This window comes from Haemaphysalis longicornis, unplaced genomic scaffold, assembly GCF_048455015.1.
Source record: "Haemaphysalis longicornis isolate Haplotype H1 unplaced genomic scaffold, Haemaphysalis longicornis Haplotype H1 scaffold_1, whole genome shotgun sequence".
Classification (NCBI taxonomy): Eukaryota; Metazoa; Arthropoda; class Arachnida; order Ixodida; family Ixodidae; genus Haemaphysalis; species Haemaphysalis longicornis.
Genome location: NW_027526203.1, coordinates 114,292,648 through 114,313,299, shown reverse-complemented (window position 1 = coordinate 114,313,299; position 20,652 = coordinate 114,292,648). Strand labels below are relative to the sequence as shown.

At 46.3% G+C, this 20,652-nt stretch overlaps 1 pseudogene; it reads right to left on the bottom strand.

Annotated features, from left to right (window-relative positions):
- Window positions 1-15,531, bottom strand: part of LOC144146907 (cytochrome P450 2C23-like) — a 34,999-nt pseudogene extending 19,468 nt beyond the window's left edge.
- Between the last annotated feature and the right edge of the window lie 5,121 nt (window positions 15,532-20,652).

Sequence of the window (20,652 nt, the reverse complement as noted above, 5' to 3'; positions counted from 1 at the left end):
CCAAGCGAAGGCGCGATAAAAAATGACAGTCTGTAACCAAAGTGCTCAGAGTTGTTTCGCTCAATGCGTGCAGCATCGTGAATAAATCTGGTTTAATCGAAGACGTAATATCCTGTTATCATCCTTACGTCTTAGTAATTACAGAAACATGGTTGCATGCAGGTGTGCAGGATTCGGAAGTCGTACCCTCTACTTATAAACTTATTCGTAAAGACAGGGAATCACGGGGTGGGGGAGTAGCCATCGCCATTAAAAAAAACATCGGTTTCACTATTTTGGGTGGCATTTGTGACCACGAAAGTGTATGGTGTAAACTTAAATTTCTTGGCAAAACTATACTTCTGGGTGGCGTATACAGACCACCTAATGCTTCCCACGAATATTTAGAAGCCATGTACGACTATCTTGCAGAAAATACAAATTCCAGATCGAATATTATAGTTACAGGAGACTTCAACTTGCCGGGTATAAACTGGTCTGACTTATCCCATGATGGCAAACAGTACAAAAGTGCTGACTTACTGCTCACGACCGCGTTCAACTTTTCTTTACACCAACTAGTTTCCGACGCTACTAGGGTTGTTGACTCGTCCTCATCACTCCTTGATTTGGCCTTTGTTAGTAGCTCTCTTCAAGGCTCATCCGTTAGTGTTGAAAACGGGATTTCCGATCACAAGTTGCTTGCTTTGTCATGTCCTGTCTCTGGTACACGTTCTTTTACTAAGCCGTCAGAAATTCTTGTCAGAGACTACACTCATGCGGACGACAATGCTGTCTTAAAATATTTGGAATCACGCTTCGTTAGTTTTAGCCTAATCACGGATGTTAAACAAATGTGGTCAGACTTTAAAGAAATTGTTTTCTTTTGTGAGCGAGAGTATGTACCATTAAAAAGAAAACGCATTAATAGAGAACACCCTTGGTTCTCGCGAGAATTGATTCATTTAAAAACGAAAAATTAAGCGACGTCGCAAACGTGGTAACACAAGCGACCTACAAAGCCTTATTTCTAATCTGAAGGAAAAAACGCGATTACCAAAAGAGCATTTCTTTTCCGTTACTCTGAAGTCATTCATGAACAACCAACCCCAAAAGTTTTGGCGCTATCTCTCAAAAGATAAACAACGCATTTCGGAGATAAACGTTTCAGGCGAAAGTATTGTTGACGCGACTACCATTTCTAAAAAAATTAATGCCTTTTTCCAATCCGTGTTCACGCGGACAGCTTCGCACGCTGCACTGCCGTCATATGTTTTTGATTGTCCTATGCCTGAAGTAGAAATAACAGAGGATGGTGTCCTCAGCCTTTTGCATAAACTAGACGTGAAAAAATCAGGTGGCCTCGATCAACTGTCTAATACTTTTTTAAGTAGATATGCTGCATGGGTAGCTAAATATCTACATCAAATTTACGTTATGTCCTTACGCACTTCGACTATTCCCGATGACTGGCGCTCGGCAAAAATTCTTCCCGTGCATAAATCTGGCTCTACTCTAGAAATTAACAACTACAGGCCAGTTTCCTTAACGAGTACTTGTTGTAAACTGTTTGAGCATATTATCTATAAGGCTATCATTACTTACCTAGAATACAACCATTTGCTTTATTCTAAACAGCATGGTTTTAGATCTGGTTTATCAACCGTTACCCAACTATCGGAAATAACAGATGATTTAATTAGTACACGTAATACAAATGGTCAAACCGACGCTATATTTCTAGATTTGTCAAAGGCGTTCGATGTCGCCCCCCATCCCGATCTGATTACAAAACTACTCGCAATTGGCATTGAACGAAAAGTAGTCGCATGTATAGAATGTTACTTAAGAAATAGAACACAGTGTGTCGCCATTAATGAGTGTATCTCCGAAGAGTTGGATGTGTACTCTGGAGTTCCACAGGGCTCTGTACTGGGCCCTCTCCTTTTTTTAGTATATATAAATGATATTTATCTTACTGTTGAGCCCCCTATCCATATTAAATTATTTGCGGACGACTGCGTGGTATACACAGCTATTAATACTCGAGATGACCAAACTAAATTAAACAATGCTTTGCACTGGATTGAGACATGTTGTACAAAGTGGGGTTTAAGAATAAATGCTGCTAAGACAACTTCTATTACATTCAGCAACAAAAAGAGGCCCCTCGGCTTTACGTATTCTTTAGGTTATGCAACAATAAACAAATCTGATAAGGTTAAATATCTAGGCGTCACACTTACAAGTAACCTTAGTTGGGAAACGCACATTGATAACGTTTGTCAGGGTGCACTTAAGAAATTGGCATTTTTGAAAAGAAAGTTGCGCAATACCCCTCCTGCTGTGAAATTAAACGCTTACAAAGCACTAGTACGACCTAAGTTGGAGTATGCAGATGTCATTTGGAGCCCTTACCAACAATACTTGATAAATAAAATTGAAAGAATACAGAATTTAGCTTTGCGCTTCATTTATTGTTTATTCGCGTCACTCCAGCGTAACCACTTTACGTAATAGGGCACACCTCCAAAAACTTGAGCAGCGTAGGGTCATATCTAGCTTAAAATTTCTTTATCAGCTTTACTACGGTCACTTCAAATTGTCGCGGGAAAACTACATCAAAGAGCCTTTCAAACATTCAGCGAGAACTCATCACGGTAAGACTATTAGGCAACCGATTAGTTACATTAATTTGCATAAATTTTCTTTATTTCCTCGAGCAATTTCTTACTGGAATATGTTACCTGAAGAGACGGTGAACTCTGTGTCGTTGGAAGTGTTTTCTCAGCGTATTGATAATATACGCTTTGGTTGAAGTGTTGTTTCAAAATTGGAATACATTATCATTTTCATTTCTTTTCCATATGCGATTGTGTAAGCATATTTGCGCCTCCGCCTATGTGTGTTGTACGTTTTAAAATTACGTCAAGCAACACTGATGTATTGTCGAGTTGTATGTTGAATTTATGCCGATGTATTTCTTTGTCTTCACTCCTGCATGGGCCCGAGAAGTGCCTGCAGTATCTGTAAATAAAAAAAAATCGTGACAGACGCTTGTCGTGCCTCTGAAAACTGCTTTGTCGTTTGTTGGTCCGCATCAGCACGCCGGTTGGTCGTGTTGCGGATGAGAGCATCATGAGACACGTTTTCCCAATGTGGCCATGGTGCGCGTACTCGGCTGTCTTTAATTCACTGGTCAATGCGGCAGATGGGATAGCCTGAAGAACGGATGTCAATCGCTCCAAGGACGCCAATCGCTCCAGTGAGGATAGCTTTCTTCGCTGTTGATACAGAACGCCGGAACTGCGGACCCACGGAAGCCAGCAGGCGGGTTTCTATACTGGTAGAGGTGGCGCTGAACACAGTGTCGGACCACTTGTCCATCAATGAACTTCGCTTCTTCGAGAAAAAAAACAAAGCAATTATATATACCCACGCACTGCTGATTTCCGAAGCATCACTACCTCACAGCTGAACGTACATCTTTCCTCGCGGTGCAGAGTGGCCTACCTGCGCCCAATCATCAATAACACACTGTCCTGGAAGGCTGCCGTGGATACACACCTACCGAGATGACAATCATCACTTGGTGAATTACTCAGCTTCCGGAAGAGGGCTGGGGTTGCGCCCATGAGTGGGAACTCCACATCTACAATGCCTTGGTTGTCTCTCGGGTGCTATGCGCACTTTCACTGTTGAACCTCCGGGATCATGGGGGGAAGAAGTTAAACTTGGATCATCGCAATACACTGTGGCACTGTGTTGGCTTCCATATCGACTCCCCAGGGGCTACAACTAAGGCAGAAGCGAACAGTGGTCCCATCGAGCTACTGGCAGCGTAGGGAGATCTCCAGCGCGGGGAGTGGCTGTGGTGAGCGAGCAGGGGTACCCAGATCTTAGCGATGCTGCGCCTTTGAGGGCAAACTTCCTTCAACAGCATGGTGGGCCTCTTCAGACCTCCGTCCACTGACCTCCAAGGGAGTTCCTCGTACCCTCGCAACAACCTTGTGCCGTCCGCATAGATTTCACTTCCGCTGCCTGCAGTTAGGTGCCGTGAGAGTTTGCCGGAGGTCTACTTTCTGACCCGAATTTTTGCAATCATTCCTAGCTTGCTGCTAGACATGGAGCAGCTCGAGCAGCTTCTGTTCGACATCACCGGCTCGGTCACATCAGCGGAGGGCGGGGGTGCCACTGGCTGCAATGTACTGGCCAGTGAAGCCCATCTACAAGGCCGACACCCGTTCCGCAGCCACAGTGCAGTCTCCGATCTGGTTGCCAAGCTGAGAGGTCCCACAACAAGTGGCCACCGTCCTTTGCGACTCCAGGCTAGCGCGCCTTCGCCTAAGGAAGGCACTCATGCCACCTGTGCGATTGTACGAATATCGTGGGAGCGAAAGCGCTTGTCCAGCTGACACTGAGGCGGGACATACACCCCGCGCTCCCCTCGTCGCCGAGCTGCGTCTCTTGCTGGAAGTCAGCCTTTGGCTGCAGTGGCTTCTTATCCAAGTTGGTGTCTGAGAAAATGAGGCTGCAGACATACTGGCCAAGGCAGCCTACAACTCACGCAAGGCCGTAATGGTCGTAGTGACCCTGCGCCTTGGTGTGGCCAGGGCTGGCATCCTACGAGAGGTGGCCGCGTACTACGCACGCAGTCGAGTGTGCATAGCATGACTGCACAGACAGGTCTGCAAGAAAATTCACACCTACGCAGACGGTGTGTGCAGAGAGGCCCTGAAGCACGTCCGCAGCAAGTGCTCCTAGTACACGTCTGCCCTCCACTATCTGGTGTCTCGGTATCAGCGGATAAAGCTGCCATCAAGCACTGCAGAGGACGTGTTATAACCACAAGGGCCCAGCATGCTGAACACACCGCGAATACTCAGGGCTGGACGAGCGTCTTTTAAGTTCAGAGGTCCCAACTTCCTTTTTCCTCCCTACCGCGACCTATCGTCGGTCCACCCTGCTTTGCCCTGCCCCCCGGCAGCACTTGAGCCTTTTGTTTAGAGGCATAACTGTGCGATGTATGTTGCGCTTAATAAATATTTTCTCGCTGAACGACTCAAGGAGCGCGGCCAGCTGTATACATTTCTCGCACTGACCACCCTCCGCTACCTACGCAAAGGTTCCATCCGGACAAAGAAGCAAAATGACCTCCTATGGCGATGCCACAGTTGGGCCATAAGCAGGCACAGCTACTACAACATGGAGGAGATGAAGGGCTGTTTGTATTGAAAACCACACCACAAACTAGGGTGAGCAGGCACAGCCGGATAAGGTTTTGCGGAAATCGAATGCCCTGGCAAGTAAACGAACGTCGGTACCTGGAGCAAGGCCGTGAACACACCAACCTTCCTCAGCTGCCTCCGAACGTGGGCAAACACTCGTAAGACACTCACTCAATGCACCCAACTAACAACTAATCGCAAATAAACTTGCATGACTAGTTTTCTCGTCGTCATCCGTAGCACAGTAGTATGGCGGCGGTCCCCTGAAATGATCGGCTTAAAAACATTCGCCTCTTCAAGCACTCATACACTTTTTTGGATCTGTATTACAACTACAGTTTCGACCCCGTCTCTGACACGTAAGCGTTAAAGAGGGCGTAGCGAACAGGGGCATGTAGGGCCTAAATTCCACAAGGGCATTTAGGATCACAAAATTGTAACTGCGATGGTAGGCCTCATACCTTCACTTCAAATAGAAAAAATGAGCGAATAACCATCGAGCCTCTAACGATACGACCAACACCTATGAACTCATAGTTTTCTAGAAATGGCATGCAGTCTGAGGCGGGCTTAGCCTCACCCAGCTCAATGCCGTCTCCCGAGGGCTAAGACTGGCATAGTCTCACTAAGATCCCCGAGTATGACGCAGCCTCACGTGGACTCATGCTCACTCAGTGTCAAACGATTTCATGGGGGCTCAGGCTCACCCAGTCTCACGTAGTCTTACCAGGACTCTGGCATATACCAACGCTCATGTGGTATCACTTTTACCTAATTTCACGCTCTCACAAGCTGAAACTTGCGACGCTATACTCCTCTCACGCTGACTCAGACACTGAATTACGCGTTAGTTGTATCCAAAATGTCGCTGGGTGACTGGACTGATGAGTGAGTCTGCCGTTCTCTGATTAGGCGCGTAGCGACGCACATTACCAATAAATATCCTGTTTTTGAAAATGAGCATGCAGCTATACCCAGTATAGTGACAAAGAGACAAAGAGACAGAAACGTCAAATGCTGATGTTAATAATGATAGGACACGTTTTGCGATTTGGCACTTATTCTTCTGCAACCACTACGTTACAAAAATTTGTTAGACGTCTTTGTTGTTCTTTTGGATTTTTCGCTGTTAGTTTTCGCAATACTCTTAAGTACTTTTATGCATTGGCGCCTGTGATGCGGCAAATATTTATTTGTCTTGAATTTAATTCTATTCGAGAAAGCGAATGTTCATATCCCATAGTATAGCCTTCCTTGCACTGACGCACGTTGACCTGAAGCGTATCTGGCTCCTGGGCGAACTTGACCATGTGCCAGTGGATGGTTCCCGCTGTGCTTGCCGTGCCGGCTATGAAGAACCCTGTCACTGTGCCCACCAGGTAGTTGACTGGGAACCAAATGCGAGAAATTGTTAGCGAGACGGTTCCCATCAGTTCATTTTTCAGATATCCCCCAAACACTCCGATGCTGTTTATGCAGAGTATTCAAGGATTACTCACTTCGGTGCAATCGTTTTTTGTACTAGCTAGCCATAGAATTTAAAGAAGCAGTCGCCAAAAGCGGATTACGTGCGTATTCGGGCACACAGAGTGGCCTACTTTATTTTTTTCGGATTCTTTCCATTGGTGTAATATTTACAAACACGTTTTCATGACCGATATGTATTGTTCATAACAAGAAAAGGTGCAATAAATTTTTTTGAAATTTTTTTAAAATATGAAACCGTAATTTGCTTGAGAAGCAAATTCCGGGTTACAAGAGCGCATCACGGTATCTCTGAAGTAGTTAGCTGTACTCGTAATGATACCGACCAACGAATACCGTTACGGGGGATGGACACATATTTATCAATTAACGGGCTATTGGTGTTACTCCCACACAAAAATATGTAAAAATTGCACCAGCTATTCTGGCCAAACACAGTTCTGGGGACGCAAGACACGCGCATCGAGAGAGGCGAAAGGCTGTATGATATCTTCCCGGCACGCCAATAAATATTTTTCTGCCCGCTTTTCTGTGCGGGAGTGGTTGTCCCTGCTGAACACAAGTACCCTGTCGCAGCAGTCGTGTACAAGAGAATTTTGAAACGCCTCGAGAATTTTGAAACTGCTTCCGCACTAAGGGCAGCAGTCAATGTACTACGAGCGCTACATTCGAAGACCGTTCTCAGCATTGCCTGCAGAGCGATCACCGCTAATCTTTGTACCTGATGTGAGAGAGAGTAATGCTGATAATTACTGCTACCCACACGGCCCGGAGCATTACGTTGCTCCTTCATTCCTGAATAAAACATAAAATATTTGCATGTGCAACAAAAATTCCGTTTTTATGAAGCAAATAGAAGAGCATAATAGTTTTTGGTTAAGTCTTTACAGGCGTGTATTCAACGTGCTTTTTGGGCCCATCTCATGAAACACTTCCACGTGATTGTTCGTGCTTCAGAATTATTAGGAGCTAGGAAATAAAGTCATATTCCTGTTTTAGTTTCTATCCCGTCGAACTGGTAAATCTCATAATACAGGAATAACAATAAAAAAACGCGACATCGGGACTAAAAATGTATGCATGTTTGCTGAATTCGGACAGCACCGGTCTTATTCACCAAATAGGCGCTGGGCCTTCTTAAGCACGGTTAGGCAGTTTAGAAAATTTCGATTAAAGCTTTATTCCTTGCTGAAGGTGCGCTGCGCTATCTCTAGTCGTAATTTTATGCTACGATCTTGCACAGGCCCGCATCAACACTGATAGCAGGAACGTTTTGTTTGCGTTTCAGGAGTAATAGATAAGGGGACGTCCCCCACAGGGCAAAATGCTACATAATTAGCGAGGCATTTGGTAAAAATTGCGGCGAGAAGTGAATGCACTGCATTTGTCTCCTTTGCACTAAATATTTAATTGTTGCAGCATCAAACTAGACGATCAGTCTACTCTCACAGAGGCTTGAAAATGGTGGTTGAAATTAATGTAATTCCAATGAACACTACTGTGCGGCCACACCTCTCGGCTATAACACGCCACTTTGGTGTCGATAAATGAACGTGCGCAATCCACGCAAGAAACGCACTTCCAAGGGCAGTATCTATTGTAGAAGCTGAGCACTGCTATGGGCTCTGCAGGGGTTGAGCGTTGCAGGATTTACGCAAAATAAATCCGAAGTTTTGGGCGTCCCAGAGCGAATAATCCGTACGGAGGGACAATTGGGAGGGGAGGTGGGGATATGGGTGCGTAGAAGCCATTCAGCAAAGTTAACGGAGAAAAGGGTTCGTTCAGTCCCTTGTATACCTGTCGGGAACCTTAGCCCTGTTTCGTCGGTGTGACTCAAGCCTATGAACAAGATATATTGGGGTGCATAACTTATTTTCAACGCGAAATCTTTGTGTGATAACCACTTCTATCGTAGATCTTTTCCATAAAGCGGTGATTATTCCGATCGTAAATGGTTACCTTGACGTTAACATGAAATTGTTTCTGTAGTTTACGCTATCCGAACAAATATGAACAGCCTTTTGTGTATGCCTGGTTTTCCACCGTGACCAGTCCCTGATCGCCGAGTGGGGGCGCGTGTCTTTGGCAGAGACCTCGCAATTTGCAAGAACACCTTTCCGACACACGTAAAATTAACCCTCATGTTGAGAATCAGTGTGAGAAAAGCGATATAAATGATCACAAAAATTGATGTTTGCGTAAAGCTGTTGACGCTCCCTCTAAACTACTTTCTTTTGAAGTATTCCCTAACAGAATTTGACAAAAATACGAAAAGATACTCCCGAGCGTTGGTTAAAGGGCTCGATGAATACATTCCCTCAATATTAATTTCTGTGTAGTAGGCCTTATTTCAAATAAAATGTGTTCATATTGTATTTCAATATGGTTGTAGATTCTTATGATTATGTAATCATCATGGCGATACACGATATATTACCATGTGCGAATGCATGCTGTAATAGATTATTTATTTTCATTAGCCTCGCAACCCCAGTTACTCTTTACGACCGCGTACAGCGAACGCCGCTGTTTCGTACAAAGGAATTTCTGTTCTCAAACCTCGGCTAACAGGAGGTTACAGCGTAGTCAGGCGGATAAAGTTGAGTACGCTTACGAAGTAATTCTATCCGCGAGTTGCAGTGGATTGTGTTGTAAAACAGAGGCATTCGGAACAGAGTTAGAACTATACACTTAAACTCTACGCCCTAGCGCCATTTTTACATATCCGTCGGAGCCGCCTCGCAGCTTTATTCTCAAGTAGTACTCTATCTCAATCTCTTTACTCTCGGCGGGCATAACCAGAATACTACGCAGCTTTCAATACACTACTTTATTCGCTTCACTATTAAAGTGTCCTTCACACAAGGTACAATTATTGCTACAGTTCCCCTTAGAAATGCATTATTTTGATTTGCAAAAAAATGTAAATCTGTGTTACACACAAGGGATGTCTAGAATATGCGTAAAGGTTAATTTTGCGAACCGGTGTAGTAATGTATAAATTCGCACACGAGCAGCAAGCAATGATATAGACCTCGGGTTGGTACTGTGTTGAACTGGGCAACTGTCTGATCAGTGTTTCATAAATTTGGCTTGGGAAAAAAACGATGTAAAAGACCACACCAAAAAACAACACCTGCTAAAAAGTCTGTTCCGGTTAGCCAACATATTCTGCGCGTATTAACGAGATGTAGCGGGTTTAACGGAGGCAGAATGGTGATCCCTCACGGTTGAAATGCTGTTCTGGACTTCCTTGGGAGTCTCGCACTTTTGTGAGGTATGCGTCAATACAATCTCAGTCGAAGCTTTTGTCGGCAGTGGTCGCATGCTCTTCAATTTGTTTCCTGTGTAGAGGGGAAAAAGAACGTTGTGCGTAACAGCAAAATTAGTATTCTGGTGTTATAATCGAGTCATTTCAACTATAGCGTTGCGAGTATTAGAAATGTGCTGACCCCGTTATTGTAGCATTCTGGCAGAAAAATCCTGAATTACGGGACTACAGAAGAAAAAAATATCAGTTGATAGACTAACGAAAGAGTCGCCAAAAAAAAAACACAAATACTCGTTTTTTTTTTAATTTCTTGTATGTAGATGTAAAAAAATGCGGTCATGCGAGACAAGTAAATCAGCCCTCAAGAGGCTCATTTCTTTGAAAAATAGAGTAGCAAGTAACCAAGGATATAAGGAGCGCGTATGCCACACATTTAATGCTGGCTCGCAAAGCATTTATGGAAATAGTTATTCAAAAAACTTGCGTAGCGATTATTTGGAAAATAATGGAAACCGTACACAAAAGTTGCGGTGATATAATCTTCTAAATCTCATTTCATAGAAAGATACGAAATGTGAGGTAGAGCTGAACGGCTGAGGTAGTCTTCTAACAACTTAATAGTTTTTTCAAATATAGTGCAGTTGCTTATACTTCATCTGGTGTGCCCTTGTAAAGACCCATCTTGGTTTTTATTACAGGGTTCCTTGGAGTATGTAAGTATTTCACTGGCATAGCGACCACTTGGCGTATGCAACTAAGCGCACACCAGAAAATCCCCCTTGATTTACTTTTAATTTTAAAAATGCTGTTGATCCTTCTTTCATAGGAATCGGTAAAACACCAAAGTGAAATGTGCCTTCATAGGAGCTTTTGAATGTTCATCGTGCATCGATATGAACTTGCACATCGCTATTTATGCATCGTCGGCATGGCACCGTTAGACGCATCAACATTAGCGACAGAATTACACGCGCCGAAGCGTTCTGTAAATGCGATTGAAACCCCAGGCGCTCACAAACCGGGCTAACGAAACCGAACGGGTTGTCAGCGAATCGTTTGGTGAAGTCACAGTACGCTACAGCGAAAGGAGCATGATTTGTGGGTAGGCAGCAGCCTTGTGGGTGTGCTTGGCTAGCGACATCCTGCTGGCCGGTCGCTTAGGCAAAGGTGCGACCACATTGGTCCTGCTCCGTGGCGTGTACGCCAGACGGCTGCGTCGCGAAGAGCTCAGCTTGTGAAACGCGGCGGCGGCGTTCCACGATCTGAGCGGCGTTCCACATAGGCGGCGGACGGATAAACACAGCAGCTTCCACTGCTGCACGCCGTCCTATCGAGGCGCCAACTATCGGCGCTGATTAGCGTCACGACGCACTACTGCGCTTCACCTCTCCTAGAGACGGCAGCACCATCTGAATGGACAAGTTAGAGAGAAGGACATAAGGCGCGTTCGTACAGCTTTCCAGGCATGACTTCATGGCTCAGTCGGTAGAGCGTTGCACACCTCCCGTTGCGGGAGTGATCGTTGGCTTGAAACCTAGAGCGCCACCCCGCCAATGGGACTCATTCCGGTGTTGCCATTTCCTTGACGGATATAACGTCGGTGAGGTTTGTGTACCCCGGCATAAAACACTTGTGTACCCGGCATAAAACACATAGCTACTTCAAAAGCAGCTATGCTCTACAACTGGCATCTATGGCACACAGGTAATAGCCGGCTGCTCCAAATATAGAAAACCGGTCAATGAATCATCCGAAGGACCTCACATATTTAAAGGAAGTTCATGTAAACAAAATAGCTGATTGAGTTAAAAGGAAACTGGGTGAATTTTGCGCGCCGTGGAATTCAAATTATTGCCATCTAGAATGTGAGGTGAGCAGGGAACCTCTCGCCCCCTCCAGATTGGTGATTCGAGCCTGCTAAGGATGTACGTGGTGAAACGTTTGTGGAATTCGATGTAGAACCGTGTATTACAGATGCGTACTCATGGCTACAGGGAACGTATGAGCAGAGTAATTTCACAAGTACCAATTAGGTGAGTAGCAAAGCACGTCACCGCCACAAACGTGTATATGGGGCAGACAACGCCGACTGGCCGAGCCTCTCAGTCATTGTAACCTAAAGGAGGACAAAGACATGGCAAAAGTACAACGTTGATGGTTATAATGTGGGGATATGAGCGTATCACTCGGCACGTGCCACTCATTACATCATTACCGTGCCTTAAATTAATGTAGTGCGTTGCGCGCTGCGCATGTTGTACAAATTTGTTCTCTGAGGTGTATCAGTTGACTGTCTCTGAATGATCGAAACCAACAGTAGGTGTGAATCAACCAGATTTTAGGGGAAATCCCCAAGGTGGAGTAAGTGTCTGTTAAAGAAGCCGTATGGCTGCATTTAGGTGGATGTCAAAGGAAGCCGTATGACTGCATTTAGGTGGATGTCAAACTTTCCTTTACAGAAACTTACTCCACCTTTGGGATTTCCCCTAAATCTGGTCGATTAACACCTGTCCTTCACTTTAAGTTGTTGATCAATTCGTTTTCGCACTACTAACGACTAGCCGCCTGGTTAGCTCCGTTGGTAGACCGACTGCTCCGGTTAAGCAGTAGTCCCGGGTTCGTATCCTGGACCAGGACGAATTTTTCTTCAACTGCGAAGTTTCCGAAAAAGCTGTATAGCTTTCCTTTGTAGCCATATGGCTGCATTTAGGTGGATGTCAAACTTTCCTTTACAGTAGGTGTGAAAATGGCGCCGCACACTATGCCGGCAAATCTACTCCAGAATTCAACACTGCTGCTTTTGCAATCACCACATCATATGGATTACTTCTGCGTCCGAGAATTTTTAAGAGTTTGGCGGAAAAAGGCAGCGAATTGTGGTAGTTTGAAACGAATGAATCTTTTAATAACCCATTCCTTTGAACCGTTAAGTAGCGAGTAATATTGACAAATTAAGGAGCCGCCAATACTAGTGTTGCAGTCAATTAATGCGCTCACACAAATATTTAGGTATCAGCCTGGCGTACAGAGCAGTTAAAGACGCCGGCAAGTAAGCATCACTGCTTTGAAAGGAGTCACAAGGGAACAACGTCTCCTCTAAGTCTCCAAGTGGTTATGTACAGATGCCTGAAATTTTGATGCATATTTTATCGGTGTCGACAGTACACGGTAAGAAACTGATTAGATGTAACGCAGCAAATAAATGTGGTGTCCTTAAACATTTTCGTCTCGAAGAATTACAGATAGGAAAAGCTCTTTCACCAGAGCAGTTTACGCAGCGTTGTGGCAGTTTTAAACGGCACGAATCACACACAGCTTGGCATCGAAAAGTGTGCTAGTTAGTTGACAGGAGTAGAATTTTAACGCCTTAAATAAAAATTCAGGAGCTGGCATATTGCTTACGAAAATTAATAAGCGTGTCATTTGGCTACTTTTTATGTATTTTTTTTCTCTTAGACCCTATACACAGGGTAGGAGTTTCCGCACAAAAGTTGAGGCAAGCAAAAATAACTTCGACAAAGGGATGAATATTCATTCACTAAGTCGAAGTAGTTTTTTCACGCGTTCCCATGTATTCAGAAACTGGTACGCTGCGTATAGGCTCAGAGAGAAAAGTATATATTAAGAGCAACAAAATGAAAATGCTGCTTCATTCTCGAAAGCAATATGCTAGCTCAAGCATTTCATTCACAATGTTAAAAATTATACGCCCTAACCCACTTTTTGATGACAAGGATTGTTTAAAGCCCCGCTTACAAGAAAAGGTGAGAATGGGGAAACAAACTCACTTGGTAAACCGCGCGATGTCATCAATCCTTGCGATGACATTGTTGAGGCGGCTACCGGGAATATTTTTGAGGATCGTGGTAAAGAGCGTAGGGTTGAATGGGAATAGGCCGCCGAACCGCAACGCTGAGAGGAGGTTGTTGATGAGTTTGTCCACGTGGGCTCGATGGGGATGGTCCCATTGGAACCGCCGCCCATACAGAAGCGCCGAGATGTTGTTGGAGACACAGGAAAGGAGTACATTGCAGAACTCCACTGGCTGGCCCTCGGCTTGTGCAATCTTGTCAACTGCACTCTGGAACTCCTCCTGCGTATGCACATTTATAGCACTAAAGGATCTATTGAACAGTACGCTGGGAACGGGGGGGGGGGGAAGAAAAGAAGTGATGAAATTCAATTTGTGAAATTGGTTACCCAGTAAAGGCATTCTACGGAATGGTAGAATTCTCTTGTCCCATAGGATAAGTTAGATTATTACAGTATGTCTTTATTACGTCTAGATGAGCCTGTTGTTGCGACCAAGCAGCTTGTGTGCGTGTACTGTTACATGGTGGCGATCAGTTAGGCATGTTAATCGCCTACATCTCTATTTTTTTCTGAGGCCTCTATTACGCGAAGAAGCACGAACAGCAGAGGATGCGCTTCTAGTGTGATCCGAAAAAATTAAAATATTCATGCGGGCAGCTTGAAGGGTACCGTGCCAATATGGGAGAAGCAAGCAGTGTCACAAGGAGAACAGGGAATGCACATCGTAAGGGCGATGTGGGCGATGATTGAAATTAAGTGCCATCTTAGTTGGAAATGAAGTATGGACGAATACAAACTTACACACAATATATAGTCCATGACTTCGTGTAGCGCAAAAACAAAAAAAAAACGGCAGAAGACACAGGGAGGCGACGGGCACAAGCGCTATCTTTGAACTGAGTTTATTGAAAAAATGCGTGAATTTAATCACTGGCGCGACATTATTACAAAAAAACAAAGATAGAAGAGGACATAACAAAAGCAGGCATGTTAAAATTTGTACACAAAATTATTCGCACAACGCTGTGACGTCGACAAAAGGCGGCACGCGGCATTGACTAAGGTGACACCCACCCCTTAAACCTTTTGAGCTGACACACGAACTGCTTCAAGGTAGCATGTTGTGGTTTTTAACATGAAGCTCTTTTTCACGGGTGAGCATGTGTGTTGGTGCTACTAGCCACGCGCCGTAATCCGTTGCTACCCTTCTCGTCGGAACACTCTCGCTTGGTGAAACGGGGAGTGGCAAAGCTGTGTTTGACTAATGCGCTGCAAAGGACTTGTCCTCACAAGATTCGAGAAAGCTTCTTGCAGCAGGTGCAGCGTTTTCAAGCGGCAGGGTTCCCGCCACAGCTTGTTAACTCTGTTGCTGAGGCCTTACTCAGGAATATCAAGCACGCCGGTCGAGATGCACAGCTTGAGGCGCGTAATGACGCTGATAGCCCTGTCGAAAAACGGCTCGCTGTGATTCCGTACTTTCATGACCTATTACATAGGATGATGAAGATTGGGGCGAAGGCTGAGGTGAATGTTACGTTCTCCGCCCCGAAGAAATTGTCAAGCCTTTGCCGCATAAATAACCGCCCAGCTCCCCGGCAGCCCCGGCAGAATCACAAAAAGCCGTTCTATGTATGCCATTAGTAAAGTAAAGTGCCGTAAAGCATATGTCGTCAAACAGATCGGTGCCTGAATGACCGGCTGCGTGAGCATGACTACAATGTTCATGAGGTTGTCAAGGGCCACTTGGGCATTCATTGCGGCGATTGCGGTTTTACGCCCCTCTTTGAGAGTTGGGCCGTTATCGCTCGTCACGCCAACTACAAGACAAGGGAAATAATCGAGGCGGCCCAAATAGTACGCCTGGGGGGTCGTTGCATGTCCGCACCGTCTTTGGCCTTGTCCGATAAGGATATTGGATATCTGGGAAGTGGGGTGGGTGCCCCCTTAGTCAATGCCTCGTGCTGCCTTTTGTCCACGTCACAGCGTTGTGCAAATAATTTCGCGTGCAAATTTTATCATGCCTTGCTTTTGTGATGCTTTTCTAACTTTGTTTCTTTATGATAATGTCCCACCCCACCGTTCAAATTCCCCAATTTTTTCAATAAACTCAGTTGAAAGTTAGCACTTGTGCCCGCCGCCTCCCTGTGTCCTCTGTCGTTTTTTTTTTGGCTACACAAAGTCAGGAATTACCGCTACCAACTAGCCCAAACCCAAACTCTGACAAACACAATATATAGATGTACAGAAATGTAGTTACGACGCGGGAGCTTGCAAATGGCGCATGAACGCAAGTATGCAATTAAACAGAAAAGAACGTCTCAATTTACATTCACCGAAATTTCATTAAAATTGGGACGGTACAACAACACTTTTTTGGTAATACAGGTTGCAAAATGTTCTATAGTGTATAGAATTGCAAATAGAAGATGCGCTCAGGGAGATAATTTATTGCTTGTGTTTATGTTCGGGGCTACACATGCATAAGTATAAAAAAATACGTTTTAAGTGTTTTAAGTTCCGTGATAAGAGGTGTAGTATATTAAATCGAAAGTAATGAATGCCTTCTTTGGCGGAAAAAGCCGCGATCTGGATCAATTAGGTCGGTGGCAGGAACATGGCATCTGAACCCAAGTGATTGCGAAGCGTACCATACACAGAGTGTTCCCATAATAAAATTCAAGAGAAGGACCACACTGCTACATATAGTACCTACGTATAGCCGTATCCACTATTAAAGCGGAAAGTGCGACGGTGCTTGCGTTCGCCGGCAGCGATGCGCCATAGCGCAAACGCGGCGGTCGTTGAAGCCAGCGCCCACAACACTTCCCAGCGAGCGAGTTCACTGTTCGCGGCAGTAGAAGGCTTCGCAATGTTCTGCAAAGGGTTAAGGCCTGCAACTACAATTTGTGCGTCGATTATCAAATAACACGCACCAATTTGACCGCAAAAAGCACCACATGATATCAATGTTCCGGTATTATTATGTACGGCGTGATAGCGTTACTTCCAGGTCAAATAAGCGTTTTGGAACGGCGTTGTAACATTTAACATTTTTGGTTTTCAAACGCTGAATGTCAGCAAAGACAGCAAGGCTAGCCACAACGGTGTTTAATATCAGCGGCACAGGAAAAACCGAGGGCATCTACGCTTCTGTGGCTTGATAGGTGGGCGTGATAGGTTGCGGCTAGCTTGCGGTTGGTGAGTTTGACCGAGAAGCTACAGTATTCAGTGTTTCAAAGTGTTTATCCTCTATCTCTATGTTCGTTGGCGGACGTAATGCTCTGGGCTTTACTGAGAGAGCGAGATAGAAAGAGAGGTAGAGAGAGACAGAGAAAGAGGAGAGAGAGGGTGGAGAGAGAGAGATAGAGAGAGAGAGAGAGAGAGAGAGAGAGAGAGAGAGAGAGAGAGAGAGAGAGAGAGAGAGAGAGAAGACCTAATGGAGTGTAAAACAGGGGAAATTTGGGGAAATTCGGTAAACACAAGGGAGCAAACTAAAACACTGGAACCCGAAAACCACGGCCACAGAGGCATGACCTCCTTCCCCCGCACTCTCATCAGATGGCGGTGATGTTGAGGTGACGGGCTGGCAAGGGCTGCCTCCTTTGACTCGAGAGCAGTTGAATATTTAATGCTTTGGTGTTTCTTTCTCTAGCATACCATTAGACATGACCAGGTCGCGTGGAAGAGGGTGGAGGTTAACACTCATTTAAAACAGTTCTAAGTTAATATACTTGAACGTTCAATGCGCAAACTACACGAAGACATTTGGCTGCAGACTGTCGTCACCATGGGTTACGCCTTTGTTTCTTAAGAGCAGCATTATCGCCAAGCACAGGAGTCAACGGACTCGCTAGGTTATTGAGGCGCATGAGATCACACGCGCCGGTGATAATTGTGTGACTGTGCCCTCGCTCACGCTCACCGAGAAAGAAATGTACCAAGTGATTCTTTGCAATGATTGGACAGTCTGAACAAATTCCCCAGTAGTGTTGTGTGTAAGATAGTGTAAGGTGAGGTCATTATTTTGGTGTATGTAAAAACGCCTGTCTTCCTAATAAAGTTAGTTGCAAGTTTGCGCATTGTCTCGTCTTCTTTCTTCGTCTTCGTGTAGTTGCGCATTAAATGTTCAAGTATGGTATTCCAACTCGCCCAAACCTATACGTTGTTAAGTTGTAAAATATTTCCTACCAAACATCGCGTAATCAAGATTTCTGGATATATGTGTTGGTTTGTATTCTGGTATGAGTTTGCGATTGTTCCGCGCTGAGACTCCTGTGTGGCTCACTGAAATCAACTGCATCATTCGGAAAGCCTGTAGGGCGGCTCTGCAGCTACCTCAGCATGCTTCCACTGCCCGGCTTAATAATCTGGTTGATTTATTGAAGGGTTTGACGCGCCGACGCAACACAGGTGATGAGGCGCGCCGTAGTGAAGGGCTCCGGATTAATTCTGACCACCTGAGGATCCTTAACGTGCGCCTAAATCTCGTACACACGGGCGTTTTTGCTTTTCAACTCCAACAGAAAAGCCGCCGCCGAGGCCGGTAATCGAACCCGCGACTTCGTGCTCAACAGCGCAACTGAGCCACCACGTCGCGTGGCTTAATAATCTTGGGGTCTACAATACTGCAGCGGAGCTCATCGAGGCGCACCTCTCCCCACAGCGGGAACACCTAGAGCACCCACCACCTGGTCGAGGAATAATTAGGACGCAGAATATCCATGTCTCGGACCTGGTGCAGGGGGCACGTTCCACGCCGGCAAATATCCGAGAGCATGCTATCGTTCGGTCTTTGCCCAGGCATGTGCATCCGGTTTACAACGCAGCACGACGAATTTCAAGGGCTAGAGCACTCGCCCGACAGATGCCCATCTGGCTCGATATCGTCTACGCAGATGCCGCAGCATACAGGCATAAAAATGCCTAAGTGGTGGCAGTTATCAACCACCCGCACTCCACCCCAGTTAATGCAATCACCATCCGCACTGATTCCCCAACTAAGGTGGAAAAGATGGGAATCGCTCTGGCTCTTCTCGACCAAACCTAGAATAATAATCTCAGATTCGAAACTGGCCATTCAAAATTTTGCACGAGGCAATAGCTCCTCGGATGCGCTCCGAATTCCCCAGCCAAATCCGCGCACTACCTTTGTGGAACTCCTCTGGGCCCCTGCCCATGCAGGGCTAGAAGGGAATGAGGCGGCACACGTGCTGGCTCGAGGGCTGACTACACACCGGGCCGGCATGAACCCCTTCACCCACCACGGTGCCAGGTCCACCAGAGACAAGCTGATCACTTTTAAGGATATCACAGAGCACTACCGTCTCTCCCGTCATCTCTACCCCCCAGCCCATGCGTGTCTTAAAGTACAAACATGGAGACCCCCTCAAAAAGGAGCCTTCGCAACGAGATCCCTTCTCCATCACATTCACCCGTCAGAATTCCCCTCCCCTGAATGTCCCCTTTGTGGTCCGTATGCATCACTCACCCATGGCATGTGGGAATACCCTCAAGATCCTTTCCCCGCAATTACCAGCAGCGAACAGTGGAAAGAGGCGCTGGGCAGCTCCGACCTGGCCACCCAAGAGCTCTTGGTGGAACGAGCTGCTTTAGTCGCCTCTAGCCTATAGTGTCTACCCCATCTCCTTAACCCATCTGTTCGTAAGAAAGTTTTATCTCTCCCTCTCTCTTCGCGGTACTTACCTGCGACAGTTAGTGCCTTCGCATTTTCGTACATCCCGAAGCCGGTGCAGATTTCTTTTCATTGTTTTGGAACTTTCTTCAAAGGAATTTGATCGTGGATTATAGCCTTTGTTTGTGCAGCTTTGTACTGTCGCGACCGGCGCAGAGACAACCAGCCGCGAGGGCGTTTGCGCTCGAACTGATTTCTTCAGCCAGCGTGAGCACACACGAGCGCGCCTCTCGTGAGGAGTGCCCGGCGTCGTTCTGGTGTGCGCGTGGGCTTCCGCCATGGTAGGAACCCCCGTCTTCGTCGTCGTCCTCGGAATGCGGTGGACCCAGGGTGCGCCGTTCGCTGCAGAGCTCCGGCCCGTAGAGCCGGAAGCTGTTGTGTTGCCCACGTGACTGTTTTAGTCGCTTGAACGAGGAAACTCCGTGGCAAAGTTGTTGAGACGGAGAAGGCCTGGCTAGATCGGATGGAGTCGACATAAACGCACTATATTCGGGTGGCGGCAACGACGTTTTGGCAGGCCCGCCGCGGTGGCTCAGTGGCTAAGGCGTTGCTCTGCTGAGCGCAAGGTCGGGGGTTCGATTCCCGGCCGCGGCGGCCGCTTTTCTGATGGAGGCGAGAAGCAAAAACGCCCGTTTGTACGAGATTTCGGCGCACGTTAAAGATCCGGAGCTGGTCAAAATTAATCCGGAACATTCCACTACGGTGCGCCTCATCGCCTGCGCTGCGTCGGCGCGTTAAACCCTACAATCAATCAATCAAAGTTTTGGCAGCTGTTACTGTCGAAGGTGAAAGTCTTGGGGTGCCGCTCTATGACTCGGTATGGGCCATCGTAAGCGGGGCTGAGAGGACGACGGGCGGCATGACAGCGCACGAACACGTGAGTGCAGGACGAGACATCCTGGCTCACGAATACAGAGTGGTCAGTGCGCTCTCGAGGAAGCATGGGCCGGATTTATTCGAAGGGGCGACGGAGGTTACCCGTGTAACCGACGGGCTACGAGGGAGCATTGGCCACCGGAGGTGAGAGGACGTTGTCCAGGATACGAACAGGGAGGCCGCACACAAGTTCAGCTGATGTGCAACTCAGGTCAGTCTTGAAAGGCGAGCGTATATGCCGAGAATGACGAGAGGAAGGTTCTCGGCCCAATGTTCTCTTGGGTGGTCGGTGTAAACGTTGCACCAGC